The 19,242-nt window shown below is 44.5% G+C and overlaps 1 protein-coding gene across 2 annotated transcripts in view; it reads right to left on the reverse strand.

Annotated features, from left to right (window-relative positions):
• Eva1a (eva-1 homolog A, regulator of programmed cell death) overlaps positions 1-10,604 on the reverse strand; it is a 45,574-nt gene extending 34,970 nt beyond the window's left edge. For both annotated transcript variants that reach the window (XM_074050072.1, XM_074050073.1), the window contains exon 1: positions 10,317-10,604. The gene's annotated coding sequence lies outside the window, so the exon portion shown is untranslated. The remainder of the gene's footprint in view (positions 1-10,316) is intronic.
• Between the last annotated feature and the right edge of the window lie 8,638 nt (positions 10,605-19,242).

Here is a 19,242-nt window from a genome sequence, read left to right on the forward strand (position 1 = left end):
TACAGTGTCTTATCTTTCCATCACACCTACATCCAGTCAAAGGCATTCTGCAAATGCCACATCCAAATGAGGGCCTGAGTAGGATGGGAGTGGGGAGAGGGTTAAGCAGGGATAGTCCATCCCTTGGCTCCCACAGTGTCCTCCAAAACCAAGCAGATCTCCAAGCTTGGAATTTGACTCTTGAAAGATGCCCTGTTCACTCTTCCTGATGCCCAAAGCCTCAAGGTCAAGCAAATAATTCAGCAGAGTTACTGCTTTATATGGCAAAGCATACACACACAAAAATACCCCAAGGCCATTTTCTTTGTGGCCTTTCTGATTCAGGACAGTATCTCTCTGGGAGAACCTCAACCATAAAGGCCCTCTGTGAAGGCGTGGAAGGTGTGTGCATTTCACCAAGTTTTTTCCAAGAAGAGCAAAGATGCAATTTTCAGCTGAGGCATATTTATAAGGTTGGCAGCCAAACCCTGACTTTAGCCCTGAGTCTCAGGGATGTCAGATCCAGGAAGCAAGGCAAAGCTGAATTTCTTGTTTAAGTCAAGCTTTAACCCTCCATGGTGGCTGCCTGTGGTATGAGTAAAAGAATGGTATGTAATAAAGCTTAAAGACTGTCCTTGTCCATGGATAAATAAAGTGCCTCAGAGCCTGCTGGATCTGCCTTCTCCATACCTGGTAACACATTTAAAAGGACATGCCAGTCCTTTTCTTTATTAAGAACTTAAATGGCAGCAGCCAAAAACTCCAAGGTCATTCAAAGCCAATGGCTGTCACCCCAGCAAACCTCTTTATAACCTCTTTTACTTCCTATAAGAAACAAGCAGCCCTGTTTCTGCTAGCGTATTTGCCTTCATCCCCAATACCTATTCCACTGCTGGTGTCCAGGCCAAAGCTGGTGTTCTCTCTCTGAAACCCCAACTATGCTTTGGGTTTCCTTCCTTCCTTCCTCCTCAATACCCCATGCCACCTGTCACTCTCACCTCCCCGGCATCTACAGAGCAAATGCTAGTTTTCCATGCAGGACTTGGAGCCCCAGCACATTTCACTGTCTCAGAGACTCTTTTGAAGGCAAAGCCGGTGGATGACGTACAAGAACTTGATAGGGCCTGGATTCAACAAATGATAATTCATCACTGGGCAATTGTTAAAGAAAGTTTCTGTGTTCCACATAGTAAAGACTGAAGATTTGAAACGCCAATCCATGACTTCTTTAATGGATGCGCAACTGTGCACACAGCAGCCATCTAGAACACGGGAAGAAATACTAAAGATCTTGTGGAAAGGAAAGCAAACACGGAGATGCTTTTCCCAGTGTGTGTCGTGTATGTGTGGCCTCTCTGCAAGGCTTCCTTTGTCCATCCCTCTGTGTTTCTACTCACAGGTCTCCATCTCTAAAACAGTGTCTCTCTTTAACACTACTGTCTCTCTCTCTCTCTCTCTTCTAACTTCCATAGTCAAGTTCTGGAAATGATCGCCTATGTTTAGTATCTTTACTTCCTCATCTTATATTTGTTTATTAACCTACTCGTCTCTCAAACTCCCTTTACCAAGGCATCAATAGCTTCCTAATTCCCACATCTATGGACATTTCAGAGCATGTGGACTTGTACATGATCCAATGGTATCAAGGCCTCCCTCTTGGAAACTCTTCTCTTCTGCACTCCAAACTCCCATTTCCTCCTGCCTCGCTGCATGTCCGCTATTGCCTTCACTAAGTCCTCTTGTTCCATCTCCCAGAGGTCAGCATTTTACCTTAGACTCTGCTCTTAGAGCAGGCTGACACAAACCTGAATTTAGACAGCTGGGCTAAAATCTTGATAGCCGTGTGACCTTGGCAGGTGATTTATGACCTCTCTGCCTCAGTTTACGCAGCTATAAAATAGACACACTAATAATAGTCTTCCTCTCTGCTGATGGCTGTTAAGAGGATTAATATAGACATGTTTGGAATACACAGGACACACTCAATAAGCATTACTATTATAATCCCTCTTCCCACACTCAGTAACTCTCCTTTGTCAACTGATCCACACCATGACTTCACCATCTCTTGTTAACAGTTGGCTTGTGGATCTTCAAGACTGCTCTCCTGAATGTCAAACCTATGAAACCATCTGCCCACAGACACCTCTGCTGACTGACCTTGAGGTTTCAAACTCAGCATGTCTGAAACTGAGCTCATCGCCCTCTCTTGCCCTGCTGTCTCCTCCTCCTCCCTTATTCTTCCCATACCATCAGCTTTCCTAATGAATGGCCCCACTGTCTTTCCCTTGGTTTCCCAGGCCAAAGTACCATAGTCATCTGCCCCTCCCTTTCTCCCCCATCCAATCAGCCACCACATCATGCTAACTTTATCACCAAAGTATTTCTTGAGTAGGTGCCCAATTCTCCACCCCTATTAACAGTGTCTTAGTTAGAACCTCATTATCTCTCACCTGGATGACAATAAGTAATGATAGTAAAAATAACACAGGCCACTATTATCACATGCCAATTACAGATAAAACACTAAGTAGACATTTCACTTATTTCATCATACATAACCCTGGCCAGTCATACTATCCATTAGGAATGATAGGGAGCCCCTGTCTCCAGAGAAGACACAATCTCAGAGACATTTATGATATGGCCCAAGTTATACACCGACATTGTAGGGCGGGGGAAGTAGACTGAGAGTTATGGAGTCTGTTTTTTTCCACTCCCTACAAAGCAACAGCAGCTTAACTGGTCTGTCTTTTTCTTCTCCAGTGTCTTCTCTATTGCCAGAGAGCTCTATCATTATGATGAAACTTGGACCTATCCTCTCCTCTGTACGAAACCCTACAGTAGCTCCCTAGTACCTTCAAAGTACAGTTCCAGTTCTTCAGCAAGAACCTGATGTGGTTACTTTGCTCCTTTGCAAACTCTGCTCCCTGCTCGCCAACCACTCCTTCCAACCTTCCTTTTTTTGGAGCATAAGGGTCTTCTTGCCTGGCTGCCCTAACTCCTCACTAGTTCCTCTGCCTGCTTTTTCCTTTTCTCTCTGTCACTGTCTCACCCTACTCAATGCATGTCTTTTAGGACCAGCCTGTATTCAAGCTGAGTGAGGTGTCCCTCCTTGGTGCTCCAGTACTCTTTGACTGCTTCTAGGACAATACAATTGCAATGGTTTGGGTATGTCCCCTGAAATTCATGTGCTGGAAACTTAATCCCCAAAGTCACATGTTAATGGTATTTTCAGGTGGGGCTTTGGGGAGTTAATTACGATTAGAAGAGGTCATAAGGGTAGGATTCCTATGTCTGCATTAGTGGCTTTATAAGAAGAAGAGAGATCAGAGTTCGCAGCTTGCTCTGTCTAGACATATCAAGGCTCCATCATGTCATGATTGAGCAGGAAAGCCAAGCTGGACTATCAGAAACATGAACTAAATAAACCTCTTTTCTTTATAAAATACCCACTCAGTGGTATTCAGTTATAGAAACAGAAAATAAGAATAAGACAACATTCATTGATTGGGCACTTGCTGTATGTTAGAGTTCATAGCAAGCTGTAGTAACTTAAGAATCAACAAGGCATATGCTCTGCTTCCAGAGTATATATTTTAGTGAAAGGGATAAACAAAACATTGTGTCACTATCTCCGCTCCCCTGACTGTCTCTGCACTGGATCACTGAGTCCCTTCAGCAAAAAGAGCATCATGTTCATCTCTGTGTCCCCGCCTTGCAAAAAACTATTCCTTATGCTTTGTCAGCAAACAGTGACAAGTTAAACTGAGAAGACATACCCAGGCCACCAAGCCATCTCTGAGTCTAACAGGCCCCCCCTACAGGGTTCCACTCACTTTCATATGTGTCTTTTCCAGACTAAATTTCTAAGTCATTGTTTTCTAAATTTTCATGAGGTTCTCAGGGTGAATTGCTAGAGAAAAACCAAGCCAACTCTTCCTGCTCCGTGTGACTCACTCAGAGGTTAAGAAACCAACAGACAAGTTGCAGTGCTGAGTCCATGCTAATCCCACACATCCACAAAGTCACTGTCTCATCACAGAGCCGCAAAGAAGGAAGCCACTATGAGAGGCTGCTCAGTCTAGAGGCCCACAGGAGAGGACCTCAGTAAAGTAACACATATGTCTTCCAGTAAGAGACCCTACTCACCCCTTCCCACAGGCTGCTGTGGTCTGTCTTGTCCTAACAAGATGAGAAAGCAAGAGGTAGACAGCTGTGCTTATGTAAGTGCCCAGGGGAGACAGTGTTAGGCAGCCTTGTGAACACAGGTCCTGGAGCAGGAACAAGATTCCCTGATTCCCTGAAGCTACTATCCTTCTGACTGACAGGCAGGAGGGTACAGGGCAAAGGGGAAAGGCTTCATTCACAGCAGGTGTTCTGTAAAAACCCTTGTTTTCCTGGGAAGTTTATGGTGGCTTCTCTGCAGTGTAGCATTTCCGCTTCCTCACTGTGGAGGACAAAGTACAGGCTGTCTAGGTGATCAAAGAGGGGGCAAGAGGAGAAAGAGGGCTGAACCCCAGGGCAGAGAGTTTCTAACTGCCCAGGTATAGACTTCAATGTCAGGCAGGGGATGGGGAAAGAGAAAAAGACGGAGGAAATAGTGTTCCCACTCTAGCCATAGCAGCACCTTCTCTTTTGAAAACGGCTTTTCTAAAAGCATCTTTGATGATCAGATTCTATCCCATGATTGTCTGGGGGAGAACTCAGAGTCAGTGGCCTGGACCTAGTGCTGGACCTGCCTTTTAGCTGTAGATGTCACACAGGTTTTCTTCTAATACCACATGACAAAGGCATCTGAAGCCTAGCACAGGGCCTGGTACCCACCCCAAGGATGACTATAATTATCAGCCACTGGAACCACTGTGAGACCACTTTTTCTGGGAGAAGGTGGACAGTCCCCAGAAAAGGGCACCCTTCTCCTTGCTTCCACTCCCTGACCCCTGGCTAGACTGGGTCCTTCCTCTGAGCCCACATGTACTAGTCCACGTGCTGTGCTGTCTGTGTTCTTGTCTATTTCCCCATTTGGAAATAGTCAAAACCATTTGGGCTGTGAATCTTGAATGTGACTTCTTTAGGGCGTTCATTCACAAATCTCTCACAAAGTGCTTCCATATACCCAGAGGTCACTAAGTGGTCAATGAAGAATCAAATCTGAAGGGCTGCGGTTGTAGCTCAGTGGTAGAGTGCTTATATGGCATGTACAAGGTTCTTCGTTTGATCCCCAGCATGGGGGGATGACTTACAAAAGTCCTACAGCAATTGTCCAATCAACAAGCATATGTACTACTACCTGCGGGGAGCTCTATGCAATAAATGCATGCAAAAGGCTTTGGGCTCAGAGAAGGATTGCAACTATAAACACAATTCCCAGGAAATGGGTCAGTCCCGATAGCAGCTAATCTGCTGGATCACAGGCTGGATATTTGTAAAACCAAACCTGAGTTTCAAAACTCAGTCTCTCTTACAGTTCTCCCTGTCTGTCTGCCTCTTTCTCTTCCCTGCCCTCCTTCCACCTCTGCCCCTGTCTCCCTGGATGCTGTAAAGGTAATTGTTTGAAAATCTAGACTCTGAGGGAGCCATGAACGAAGTTTATCAGCCAGAGCTTTGAAAAGAAAACAAAACAACCATCCACAGCCACCCAGCTCAGCTTTGTTTTGACTGTGGTTTCTTTGCTTACTAGAGGCAAAGTCCCTCCCAGACCCCAAGGCTCTGTTCTCACTGCCCTAGGAGGAAACAAAGCCCGTAGAGACAGAAGGCAGAGCCTGGCACACCTGAGCTGTAAATGCCCACTCCATTGTCTTTCAACAGGACAGGGACAGCTGAACTAGTGAAAAGTTCAAGTCATCTCCCCAGGCTCATCTCCAGGCCTCCAGTCTTCACTTATACGTAGGCATCGGCAGGCCCTTTTGTGACTTTCTACTTCACACATGCTGTTTCCTATCTGTAACATACTTTGATTACCAGTCCCCCCACCCCACATTCTGCCCCCCATCCCCACAAACCCAGCAAGCTCTTCGTGTGTTAAGGTCCAGCTCAAGTATCCTCTTCTGATGCCTTTCCTCACCCTTCTAGCAGAATGGTGACTGGTTCTCTGCTCAGATCTCCTGTTCATATGTCCATCTAATGTCATGGACTATGACCGGAATGATGGAGACCATATCTTCTTCTCTGTGTTTCTGGCACCCAGCACTGAGATTTCATTGTAGGTAGATTCCAAGCCCATGGTAACACTCTAGTCTGAGACCAAAATGCCCCTTACTGCACCTAACAGGGTTTACGTTGAGTCAAATAGCACATTTCACAAAGAACACAGCCTAAACAGGACAAAGTGGATCTTCCTAGAGTCAGCTGCATTAAAAATCTGCCTGCTGGTCAATTAAGAGGAGCTACCCAAGGTGGCAGCCAATAAGATGTGATATCAGAGGCCTGAAGACCAGGCACCCAGCCTGGAACACCCACCCCATCACACTGACTGATTTGTCTTTGAGGCCAGGCTATAAGAGCCCGGGTATAAATACAAATAATGTCCCAAAGATCTAGAATCTGACTTTTACTCCAGTCTTTAACATCCAGGGGAGATTTGTTCCTCAGATCAGTCAGCTGGTGACCTAGCAGAGGAGATGATGCCAGGAGAGAGCAAGAGTCTGGGACCTGAGGGAAAGGCAGTGCTGCAAGGATCTGCAGGGTCTCAGATGTGCCAATGAATAGGAACGTTCTTACCCTGCTCTACCCTGTAAAGCAGCTCTTCCTGGAGTAGTTTTGCTGCCCCTAACAAAACCTCAAGCCCTTGCACACACAAGATGACCTCATCCCACTGAAGTTCTGGGGACAATCTGCTAAAACAAGCAAACTCATTAGGATTATAGATGTGCAGAACAGCTGTGGAGGAAGCCAGAGTACACAAGTGTGCAGGTATTTGTACAAGGCAGCCTGGCCTATGGAGCAAGTGGCTCAGAGACTAGCAAGGAGGGGGCTCAGCTTTCAAAGCCTGGGCTGCTTTGGGGAAAATTCCAAGTTGGTGAAGTGATCATCTGTAACCTAGTATCCAGCACCACCAATAGCCCACACAGGGGATTGGCAACTAGTCCTAAACCTGGTTCTCCAATACCCTACATGGTCATTAAGTTTTCTTAACAAGTTTTACCTTTAATAGATAAATGCTCCTCTTAATTCTTGAAGAGAAGGCTTACTCTTCAATTAATCAAATGTGAGGTGGGACAGCCAGACAGCAACCTTTCTTCATCCACCACCCATTCATTGATTGCTTCCACCATTATTCATGTGGACATGCACAATGCAAAGGCCACAAGTTTGGTAAAGACAAAGCTGGGGTCACAGGTTTGGAACCCTGTGACAGGTCAGGAACCCTGTGACCCCATATTTGTACCTCTCTCCTCCAGGCAAGGTTATTGACTCCACTCCCTCCTCCATCTCCAAAGAGTTAGTTGTTCTAGCCCCAACTAGCCACACTAGGCTCCATTTAACATCAACATCAGTGGTGCTGGCAGAAACTGTGACTGGGGACCACCCTATGTTCTGTCACTCTATGACTACAGGCAAGGCAAGGAGGAAAGTAAAGATCCATGAATTGTACAAATAATGAGACAGCCTTAGATTACAGGTGTGTGCATGTTAAAAAAAACTGTCAAATGTCAATTCGCATTTACTAGGCATGTGAGTTCTGAAATCCAGGTGTTTATGTGAATCCTGGCCCCACCACTAATGAGTTGTGTGACTTTGAGCAAACTGCTTAGCCTCTTTGTGCTTCCATTTCTTTGTCTGGAAAGTAGGGCAATGCCAGTACAAACTTTAAAGAGACATTGTAAAGATTGAGTAAAAACTCAAAAAATGCTAAGCTTGAGCCATATGGTGGCATGGGTCAAGCACTCAGTATTAAGTTGAACAATTTTTTACCCCATTAGTTAGCCACACTAGTCTGCAGAGAAGGCAGACTATTTTCTTTGTATTTTACCAATGAGACTTTGAGAGATTGAGTCCACTGTGCTCAAGGTCACGGGTTAAGAAAGGGCAGAGCTGGGGTTTGAATGCAGGTAGAGACTCCAAAGCATGAAAGCTTAGCCGGCACTGTGAGCACAGCACTATGGGAGATTCTAGGTAGGTGGAGACCAGGAAAGAGGTAAACAGGGGTTTCTACATGGTGCAGCAAATACTGCAGGTGAGATATTGAAAGAATATAAATGGGTGTGGGGTAGGGCAGCTGGGAGCAACAGGGCTGTTTTAGGACTAAAGAATGCTTCATCTAGAGGGCCTTGAGTTCTAATCTCAATAATAAGGCATTTGCCAACCAAGAGAGAGGAAGGGCATTCCAAAAAATCAGGACCCAAAATATATAGAAAGACCAGTGAGTTGAGATAGATCAGGAGCACAGAGAAAATGGCAGAAAGTGAAACTGGGCAAGTAAGTTAGGTCTGACTGGGAAAACCCCTGTGTGCCAGCTCACAGGTTTTATTTTATACTATAAAGACTAATTCTCAAACTTGAACATGAATAGGAATTACCTTTAATGCTTGTAAAACACCTGCAGATCTCTGTCACTTCTGTTAGCAATGGGGAACCAACAAGTGTAGGATCATGACCTTTTGTGGATTGAACAACAGGATTTTGGCACTGGAAGGGGGAGAGGAGAGACATGACAGCAGGGGCTGCTATACAGTCAGCCAAACTGGAGCAGATAAAAGGATGAGAGATGGAAATTATGGCATTGTCTATGATCTGGTACTTTAAGCCAGAGTTTCTCAATCTAAACACTATTAACATTTCGGGCCAGATAATTTTGCATGGGGTGGGAGATGGGGCTGTCCTGTCAACAACCCATATTTAGCAACTTTGGTGGCCTCTACTGACCAGATGAATAGCATCCTCCCCCACTCACATGGTGAAGGCCAAAAATGTCTCCTGACATTACCAGGCGTGTTTTGGAGGAGCAAAGTCAAAACCCCAATTGAGAAGCACTGCTTTAAACCCTACCATCTCAACTTCACAGATGAAGAAATCCAGTCACAGAGGGGTACAGAAAAGCATCAGCCAGGATCCAAAGGCTGGTGGGCTGGCTCCAGGACCTGGCCTCCTTACCACCACTCTGAACTGCCTTTCAGTGAGAAGAGACTCAAGCAGGTCTTCTGTGACAGAATTATAGACTTGGTGACCGATTGGATGACAGGGAAGGGGATGAAAGAATGAGGTTCAAAGATGAAACCTCAGGACTTCCACCTGAACTGAAAAGACAGTAGGCCCTAGTAAATAGTTTGGATGTGAATAGAATCAAGATGCATTTGCTATAAAAGGAAAAAGCTTGGTCTCCTGAGGTATGAACAAGCAGAAGGTGGAGGGTTCTTGCTCAAATGAACAGAGGGCCGGACTTGGGGAGTGCGGTATAGACCAGCTGTGATCCAAATCCTGGCTGGGCCCTTCCCAAACTGTGGCCATGGGCAATTACTTAATCTCTGATTTTCATTTTGCCTATTTGTAAAATAGGGATAGGAGTCCCTACTCATAGTAAGAGTGGAGGTAGTTAGTTAAGAGCAAACCGACAAACTAGTGCAATGTGCTCAGTCCTCCTCTCCTTGCCAACCTTTCTCTGTATCTCCATGCCCCATGTGGAGTGCGTCCCGCCCCTCTCCGCCCCACTCGTTGGTACCCCCAGATGAGCAGTGTGGGTCTAACTGAGCCCCTCTCCACTAGCAACCAGGATTTAGAGGGCGCCAACCGCGTTTTCACTGCTCAAACCATCCAGATTTCGGGGTCCCGGGGCGGGGAAGGTGAGGCTGCAAAGGAGTGCAGAGAACTGAAAGCCTCCGAAACAAGCCAGGTAAATAGTTCAACAAGGGCCGGAAACATTCAAGCAGATTGGCCGCCCCCCTAGGCCCGAAGTCAAAGCCTGTCACGGCGCGGGCCGGCCAGCTCAGCCCAGCTCCGGGGGCGGAGGAGAGAGGCGCCCAGATTTAGAAAGGAACCGCTCTATGAAGCCGGGCTGCAGAGGCAGGGAGCTGAGTTGTTTGATCCAGGAAAAAAAAAAAAAAAAAACCGTGTAGGGCGAATGAAGCAATAGGAAAATAGGAAGAAGAGCAGGTAGAGGGGTGGGGTGGGGGAAGGAAAAAGAAAGAAAAAGAAGAAAATAAGAAACCAAGCTCTGAGAGGCAAGACTTCCCTAGGGGATTCAGTCCACACCTGGGCAGGGGTTCGGGAACAAAGCCGTGGCTTCAGGTCACAAGTGCCCTAGTTGTTCCCGAAGGCGGAGCGCTCAGGAGAAGCAGGGGCTGGCTGGGAAAGCCGGGAGCCCCTGCGCCCTGGGTGCGCTGGTGGGCGCCGCTTACCTTCGCCGGGACCGCCCGCGCGCACTTCCGGGGGCTGCGCTCCCGGGACGCGGGGCCAAGCCGGGGCTCCCAGAGCCGATCACCGAGGGGAGGACGCGACAAAGCACTGCTCCGGGCTTGGGTTGGCACCGGAGTCTTGCAACAAATCCCGGCAATCTGCCGGGGTCAGGACTGGGCTAGGGACGCGAGGTCCCGGCCTTGGCGCTCACGGACAACCGCGCCGAGCCTCAAAACACTGGAGGAGCTCGAGTCAGTGGGAGGAAAAGGTTGTCTCATTTCCTTCGGTCTCCCCACTCCTCCGCCCCTTTGGCTCTGGACCTGCCCTCCCTCTCCCCCGCCCCCTTCCCCACGCCAGCAGCCCATGTGGGCGCTCGCAAGACGCGAAACCTGAACGGCTGCAGTGCGCGCCGCCTCCCTCTGCTCCAAGTTAGTTCAAGTTCCCAACTCCTGCCTGCCTCCCGCGCTTCCGACTGTCTCCAGTGCCAGGAGGTTCCTGTATTGGTCATCTGCACCCTGTCCTCCAGCCTTACCCCTCTGCCACGACCCCAGTTAGGAAACCAGACCTCCAATCCCCCACTAGCAACCATCCTCTTATTCCTGTCCTGTCGCCTGCTTTTGAGCCTCTATTAAAACACTCAACCCAGACAGGAAATAACCACTTACTTTGTTAAATTTGATCGACTTTTTTCCCCTGAGTGGAGAGTTTATAGCCTGATGCATAATCTCGAAGGAATGCTCATTTTTATCGGAAAGAGTGCAGCTGAAACCTTTGTTTGGCCTTGCTCACTGGAGTTTGAGGTTTAGTTTGTTAAATTCAACAAGTATTTATTGAGCGTCTGATGGGAGATGAGCTGGGTACTGCAAAGGCTTAAATGAATCAGAAGGGTATCCTGTTCCTAGACAATCGTCACAAGTTATTCCAGAAGGGAGAGAAGAGGTTCAGTAATGCAGTGGTCTCTTAAGACATGGATCTAAGAGTTGGGAGAGCTTTCTATGGCGTGAAAACAGCCAGGGAAAGAGGCAGAAAGAATGAGAAAGCACCATCAGGAGGCAGTCTAGCAATGCACAGAGCCAGGGTGACTCTGCCAGTCCATCAAGAAAAGTTAGGAGCTCCAGGGAACGATGGGATAGAATTCACAGGATCTGATGACCAAGGGTACCTAGGTTGGAAATGAGGAGAGATGAAAGGAGAGAGGTAACTTCCAGGCTTCTGACTGGAGTAGCCTGTGACCCACCAAGTAGGTGACTAGATTCCTAGAGTACTTCTGGAGCTGTTACTAGAAGTGTGGTCCAGGGACTGGCAATAGTAAGAACACATGGAAACTTACTGCAAATGGAGGTTCTCACCCTCCTTGACCTACTGAATCATAATCTTCATTCTAACATAATCCCAGATTCAAACGTGCATTACTGCTTGGAAATATTGCTCTTGACACAAGTGATGGGATGTTAGACTGACTATATTGGACTGTAGATCCCAGACTATATATTTAAAAACACCTGGGAGGCTTTAAAAATCAGTTGGCAGGCCCAGCCCCACCCCCACAAATACTTGCTTAATTGGTCTGAGGTGGGGTTCCCACATCAGTATTTCTGAAATGCTCTCCAGATGATCTAATACAGCCAGACCTGAGAATCACTGTTCTAAACTTATCCAAGACCTGCTTCACTTAACCTTGAAATGCAGCTCTTCAGAAAGGGAAACAATACCCATGTGTAGATTAAAACTAAAGAAACTTATCTCACTCTCAGATAGATGCAGCTGGACTGGTGGAAAGGGCCCTTGTTTCCTAACTGTGTCAAGGTACCAGGTTCTAGTCTCATGCAGCCACTAAACTGTTGTCTGAACTTGGGTAAGTGATCCTCTCTCAGACTTCAGTTTTCTTACCTATAAAAAAAAACACACATTTGACTGACTCCAAATTCCACACCTGGTCTGCAAGCAACCACCATCAGAGCTCTCCCTAACTGGCCAGCTATATCAGCAGGAAGACTGAGATTGGCAGTGCTGAGATTTCCTGATGGCAATACAGTGTGTGGCTGCCCAGAGCACAGCATGCATGGATTCCAGAGATCAGAGGTTTGTGTGCTGAGCATAAGGCCACACACATAGCTGGTGCTCAGTAAACGTATATGGAATGAAAGAACGAATAAATAGAGAACAATTGCCAATAGGTGAGCATAGACTTTAGATGAGACCATTTGGTCCAAGACTATTTTATAGTGACTATTTGTCCCTAAATCCAGAGCATATTCATTTGTTCCCCATGCTGGAGAAAGGATATAGGAAGCACTTTGACCCAATCTGGCTTTGTATGTAAAACTATTATGACTACTAAGAATTGCCAATATATGGTGAACACTTAGAACATGACAATCATTAATCTAAGAGTTTTATTTATGAACAGTGCCTTACTTCATTAAAATGAAGCAGGTTCTGTTGGACTCATGCACAACAGCTTTTAGAAATCACAGGTACAGAGGGAATGAAGTTGTCATCGAGGGTATCCTGTGCTTCTTTAGAATTCCTGTGGGCTGTTCTCCATTCTTGCATGGAGATTAATCTCGAAGGAAGTGACTGCTCTAGGGTCCTGCAGAAGTAAATGCTCCCAGGAGCCAAGTCAGAGGATCTGTGGGCTATGACCAAGTCTGGGAAAAAGAATCCTCAAGGACTGAGGATGCAGCTCAGCGGTAGAGTACTTGCCTTGCATGCATAAGGCCATGGGTGTGATCCTCAGCAAAAACAACAACAAAAACTTCTTACTGGGTATGATGGTGCACACGTGCACTTGGGAGGCTAAGGCAGGAGGATCTCGAGTTGAAGGCCAGCTTGGGCTACTTAGCAAGTTCTAGGCCAGCTGGTGCTATACACAGAGACACTGTAGAAAGGAAGGAAGGAAGCGAGGGAGGGAAGGAACTCCTCAAAGCTGCCCACTTTCTAGTTGCTTGTGCATGTGTGTGCACATGTGTGTGTACATGCATGAAAGTACAGATGCCAAGCCCTGTACCAGTCCTCTTTGCACAATTCCTTTTAATCCTCATGGCCTTTTGATGGAATAGTATATGTGTTCTCTCATTTCATAAATATGAACATTGAAACCTCATGGGGCAAAGATCTGTGTGTGCCTGAAGCCCAAGTTTCTAAAGTGGCACACTCTACTGTCACCATTGTCCACATCCACCACCATCCCTGCCCATCTCCTTCCATGGAGGGAAAATTCACTTTTCAAGTCCCCCTCACTTGTTATGATCACAAGTAATCAGAACTCCCTGAGCCTCATTTTCTCATCTGTAAAATAAATGGTCCTTGATTGCTCTTTTATTAATATATTACATAGCAGCATGACATTCCACAGTTTGAGAGAAGAGGGGAAACAACCCACAGGCTGTTAGAAAAACTGAAAGCCCTAGTGTGATTTATCCAAAGATGAGAGGACTAGTACTTTACTAACAGCATGACTATCACAAGATGAGGAACCATCTATTTTCCCCCTCTAGAAGGACATATTTAAAGAATAACATTAAACACTAATTAAGACTTCTAGTCAGATATGACGAAGGGGCATTTAGACCCGGAGCAGATACTCAGTGGCTATGTGACAAAGCTGTTCCCCCTGGCCTTATAGGGTCTGTTAGGCTGGCCTTAAAGGTACAGGTGGTCAGGGAACACAAGCTGGGGTTGGGTAGGGGCCACAGGATGAACCCAGCAGGGCAGACGGGAAAGAAGTCTGTGTGTACAGACAGAAGTGAAGAATTAGAAGGTGAAAAGTGCTCATCCCTGGAAACCAAGATTTGCAGCCTAGGATCTGCAAGGTTTGGGCTCAGGGTTGTGATCTGGGACTTTCTGTGTGAGCAGACTTACTGATTCGGGCAGTTGATGCCAGTGCAGAGATTGCAGACAACCTTGCTGCACTTTATACTCAGCCCTCACCTGGGGAATGTTCTCAAATCACAAGGTGGGATCCAAGCCAGAATTTTTGAGTCAGAATATTTAGGGGCAGAATTTTTTTTTTAAAAAGAAAACCCTTTGTAGGTAATTAATGTTTATAGTCAGGATTGACAGCCACTTTTGTAAAAACTGCACAAAACCCAGGTCCCTCACTGATGAGGAGCTTAAAAAACAGTAAGGAGCTCTGTCTGGAAGCAGATGATCTCCACAAGCCATCAAGAAAAGCAGAACATCAAAATTACCCCTTAACCCCTGGGCTTGCCTCTCTGCTGTGGGCGAGTGAAGTCATCCCTGCATAGTCAAGAACAGGAAATCTAGTCCCAGTCTAAGAAAGTACAAATGATTGAAACCAGAATTTGTGCCCACTTCTACTATGGCACTACTATTTACAAGGAGCCTTCAAGCTTCCAGATCTTATTAATTCCAGAAGTAGTAAATGATCTCCAGGAGTGGTGGGGCAAGGCAGTCATGTAAACAGAATCACGAAACACAAAGGAAATTGCCTCATGGCCCAAAGAGAAACTAATGGATGTATAGACAGAGACACCAATATGTCACCATGAATGATGTCACTTTAGGAAAACCAGGAGGCTGAGGACTTTTTTAAAAAATGCTTTGCCCTACGGTCATTTCATATCAATTCATCTTACCAAAAGGGAGCTTGAAAAGAAAATGTACACTTGTTTTAAAAGTTAGCTTGGAGAAAGCAACATAACCAATCTTCCTCCCTTTTCTCCTTTCTTCCCTCCCTCCCTCCTTCCTTCCCTTCTCTCTTTCTCTCTCATTTTCTTTCTTTTTTAACTCACTCACTCACTTTTTGCCATTGCATTTCACAGCAAAGTAATAGGATTTCTGTTAAGACCAATGGATAGTCATTAACCAGGTGGTATTTAAATTCATTCATTTCACATTATTCTGCGGAAGCGAAGCTAACCATTTGATAGTGTTGGCTACTAACACCTCCTAGATACCAATGGTCAAAGAACACAACACCGCTTATTTATAGTCCAACCTTCCACCAACTATTTATAAGGTCTAATGGATGCCTATAATCACCAAATAAATCAATGTTGACAGTTATACTCTGTGAGGTTCCATTTTCCAGATGTAGATGACCAAATTATATATTTAATAAAAATTTGTGGTCTCCAGGCTTTGTCTTACTTTCCTGGAAGTGAACTTTTATACATACAGAGGAATATGAAGGGATGCAGGGAGCATCATTGAGTTGTCTAGAAGAACTTTTAGTAGAACTAAAAGCTCCAGGAATATAAGCCACTCAGCTAGGTCCCCACAATGTTCTAATCGTGTCCCCCACCTTTCTTAAAAAGCAATGTGCCCTAAAAGGACAAAATAGTAAGGAAACAACAACAGTTAAGCATTGTCTTTATCTGTTCTGTTGCAGATTCAGGTTTACCTTATTGAATTATTTCAAGTCAGAAGTCTGAATACTCTTTGCTCAACCACTTTATCTTGCTTGAGATAATAGAGTAGGTATTTGCTGCTAGTTGCTGCTGCCTAGTACAACATTACTTCTGATTAATGATAGTTTTAAATCAAAACATATTCACTAGTTAAACCATAAACAGAGCTTAGCATAATTTTTTCTTCTTATTTTCTCCCTGCATTTTCTACAGGCAAATTCTCATATTCAGGCTGACACCTCCTCTACTTTTTTTTCATCTTGGCTAACAAGGTTAAATAAGCACAAACAGAACTTTAATAAATCATCCATATAAAACAGTTTCTTTCTAACCAACAGGAAGTCACTGTAAAAATGAGAGGTTTGAATGATTAAACAATGAGACAATGGGACTATGAGATGCCTAGAGAAATTGCTAATACTTGTTCAATAAGAAAATATGAATTAGATCCCTAGCCATAATATGCATTGCCTCATAAAGTTGTCAATAAGACAAATACTTACATCTATTTTTTATTGAAAATACCACTGACTCTCATAAAATTGAGAAATCTCACTATATTTTAATTCCAGGACCTATTAAAAAAATCTCCTTCCATATGTAGAAAGCTATGTATATTTAGAACAAAAGGATGTACTAGAGTTCGAATAAAGTATAGATTTGAATTGAAATAGCTCTATGTAACAACATAACTGACGTGAACGCTGAGCCCTAATTCAGACTTCTATTACAAGACTGTCTGAAACGCTCCCAGATTCTCAAAGATTGATTTCCTATAACTCTGTGAATTGTGTGTGCTTGACAAATTAATAGAGTGATTTGGCTTGAAAGACAAACAGGCAACAAGGGACAGAGGACAAACTCCTACCAAGTCTTAATTTCCTTTTGAGAGTGTCCACTAATCAGAACAGATGATTGTGGGGACCCCAAACTTCTAGAAGCCCCACAGTGCATGTGTTTAATTGATTTTCTGATTCTGTAAATTTTGTGGTAACAAATTCTAGAGCATTATGTCCTTCTGCACTAGAGTACTAGATCTAATCCAATGAACTTGAACTTGATAGCAATGTATTCATGACCCAATGCCCGAATGGAAGTGTTTTCCATTCCTGAACTGTTATCTATAATTAGCAAGTGGTCAGTCTTGTGTGTGGGCATAACAGACAGTTCATGTATGTACTGCAGATATGAACAAGGAATCTAAGATTTGATCCTAAGAGAAGATGAGATAATAAAGAAAAGATTTGTTCATTAGCAAGTTGAATTAATATGTGTAATAGATTATGCACTGAACTATTTGTTTTTAATGGTTAGCTTCCCAGAAGCATAGGGTTCACTTGTAATGAGATGTCTAGGGCAACAGAGCTTCCACACTGACAAGCGGTATTGACGACTGGCTTCAAATCCCCCATGGCACCTGGGAATTTGGTCAGAGGGGTCTTCTCTGTGCTTCAAGCCCCTGCTTGCCAGACCTTTCCTCCTCAGCTTCACTTCTTCTTCCCTTGTCTTTAATCATTTCACTGTCTCCTTCCCCTCAGTTTTGAACATGCCCAAACCTCCCCCACTATTTAAAACATGTTGCAGCCACTATGGGAAACTGTATTGAAGTTCCTCAAAAGACTAAAAATAGAATTACCATATGATCTAGCAATCTTTCTTCTGTATATTTACTCAAAAGATTTGAAATCAGTTTGTTAAAAGACAACTGAATCTCCATATTCACCACAGCATTTTTCACAGCCAAGTTATGGAATTAACCTAAGTTTTCTCACAACTAATAAAAAGATAAAGGAAATAGGTATATATACACAATGAAGTACTATTCATCCTTAATGAAGAGAGAAAGTCTGTTATTAGCAACAACGTGGATGAAATTAGAGAATGTTATACTCAGTGAAATAAGCCAGGCACAGGCAAATACTACACATTCTCACCTGTATGTGGAATCTAAAACAATCAAGCTTACAAAGGTGAATAGGAGGATGGTGGCTACAGGGTCTGGAGGGTGGGGCGAAGGGCAAGATGATGGTCAAAGGGTAAGTCTCAGACAGGAGAAATAAGGGTCTTTTTCCAGTTCTGTTGCACAGCTTGGTGAGTATGGTTCAGTATAGTTAATAATAGTAAAAATTTCTAAGAGAGTAACTTTTGAATGTTCTCCCCACAACAAAAAAATGAAAAGTATTTGAAGTGGTATATATGTCTATTAGCTCGATTTAATTATCCCACGTTTTCAAAAATCATAACATCTAGAACCCCATAATGTATACAACTGTGTATTTATAATAATATAAAAATAAAGTACGATTTAAATAAATAAAATACATCAATACATTATTATTAAATAGACTTTCCATGTTCTGGATCCATTTCTCCATCTTTATTTTTTTCATAACTGAACTTCTCAGACAAATGAGTTTCTTTACTATCCTTACATTCCACCATTCAATCCCTAGCTCCAGGTCATCTGGCCTTGGTTCCCAGCATTCTATTGGAATTGCCCTCAAAAACGTCACCAGTGGCTGCCTCTGTACTTGTGTCTGCAGCATTTGCCACTGGTGGCCACATCCTTCTTCACATTCTCTCCTCCCTTCATTTCTGCACTTCCCCGGTTCTGAGATCCTTTCTTACCTTTGCAGTCTTCTTGCACTGGCTTTGCTTCATGACAGAAGCATCTGTTTTTATCACTAAAATATCCCCAAGATAGTCAAGACTCCTCAGCACAGGATGCAAAGCCCTCAGGTCTTCCCTACCTGCCTCTCCCACCCACCCAGTAACAACCTGTCTTATACTTCGGCCATGTCAACCTTTTTACAGTTTCCCAAACATGTCACTCTATTTCATTCTCTGTACTTTTGTACAGTGTGTTCTTTACATCATCCCCATCCTCCTTTGAGGAATTCCAGCTCATCTGTTAAGACTCAGAGCACAGGTGAGTAATTCTGGGAAGCCCTCTCTGCCCCCCAAATAGAGGCAGTGATCCCTTTTGTGTCCCCATCCTCTGTGACATATCTTCATTGTAGAGCTCTACACTGCATTGCTTCACCTGGATCTGGGTTCTATGATGCAATAGATGCTTGCTTATCTTTCTGAATCCAGAGTTTGGCACAGCACCTACCGCATGATTAATGTACAAAAAATGTCATACTCCTTTTTTTTCCTCTAAATTGAATTTAGTTTGTTCTTAGCTCTCTACTCATTCCATAGGGAAATATAATTTTGGTCATAATTAGCCATGCCTCCCGGGGAGATAGAAGGGTCATATGAAAGCCTCTCATGACTTGTAAGATACAGAGCATGCCACAAGGTCCTTCCAGATGCTGTCTACATGTAGACAGACTGCATAGAACCATGAGGCAGGTTTGCTTGAGGACTGAGACTGGAGAATTTTTTTAGAGGACTTCTTGAGGTCACTTCTATCCCACCTCTACCTCACATCTCCCTCAGTGGCTCCCATGGTGAGTGTGGTAGGAGAGCAGAGTCCAGGTGGTTACATTTCCTGGACACCCCCAACGATCCTGTTCTTTCATATTCTGGGACACATTTAGTTTCCAAG

This window comes from Castor canadensis, chromosome 12 (assembly GCF_047511655.1).
Source record: "Castor canadensis chromosome 12, mCasCan1.hap1v2, whole genome shotgun sequence".
NCBI classification, from domain to species: Eukaryota; Metazoa; Chordata; class Mammalia; order Rodentia; family Castoridae; genus Castor; species Castor canadensis.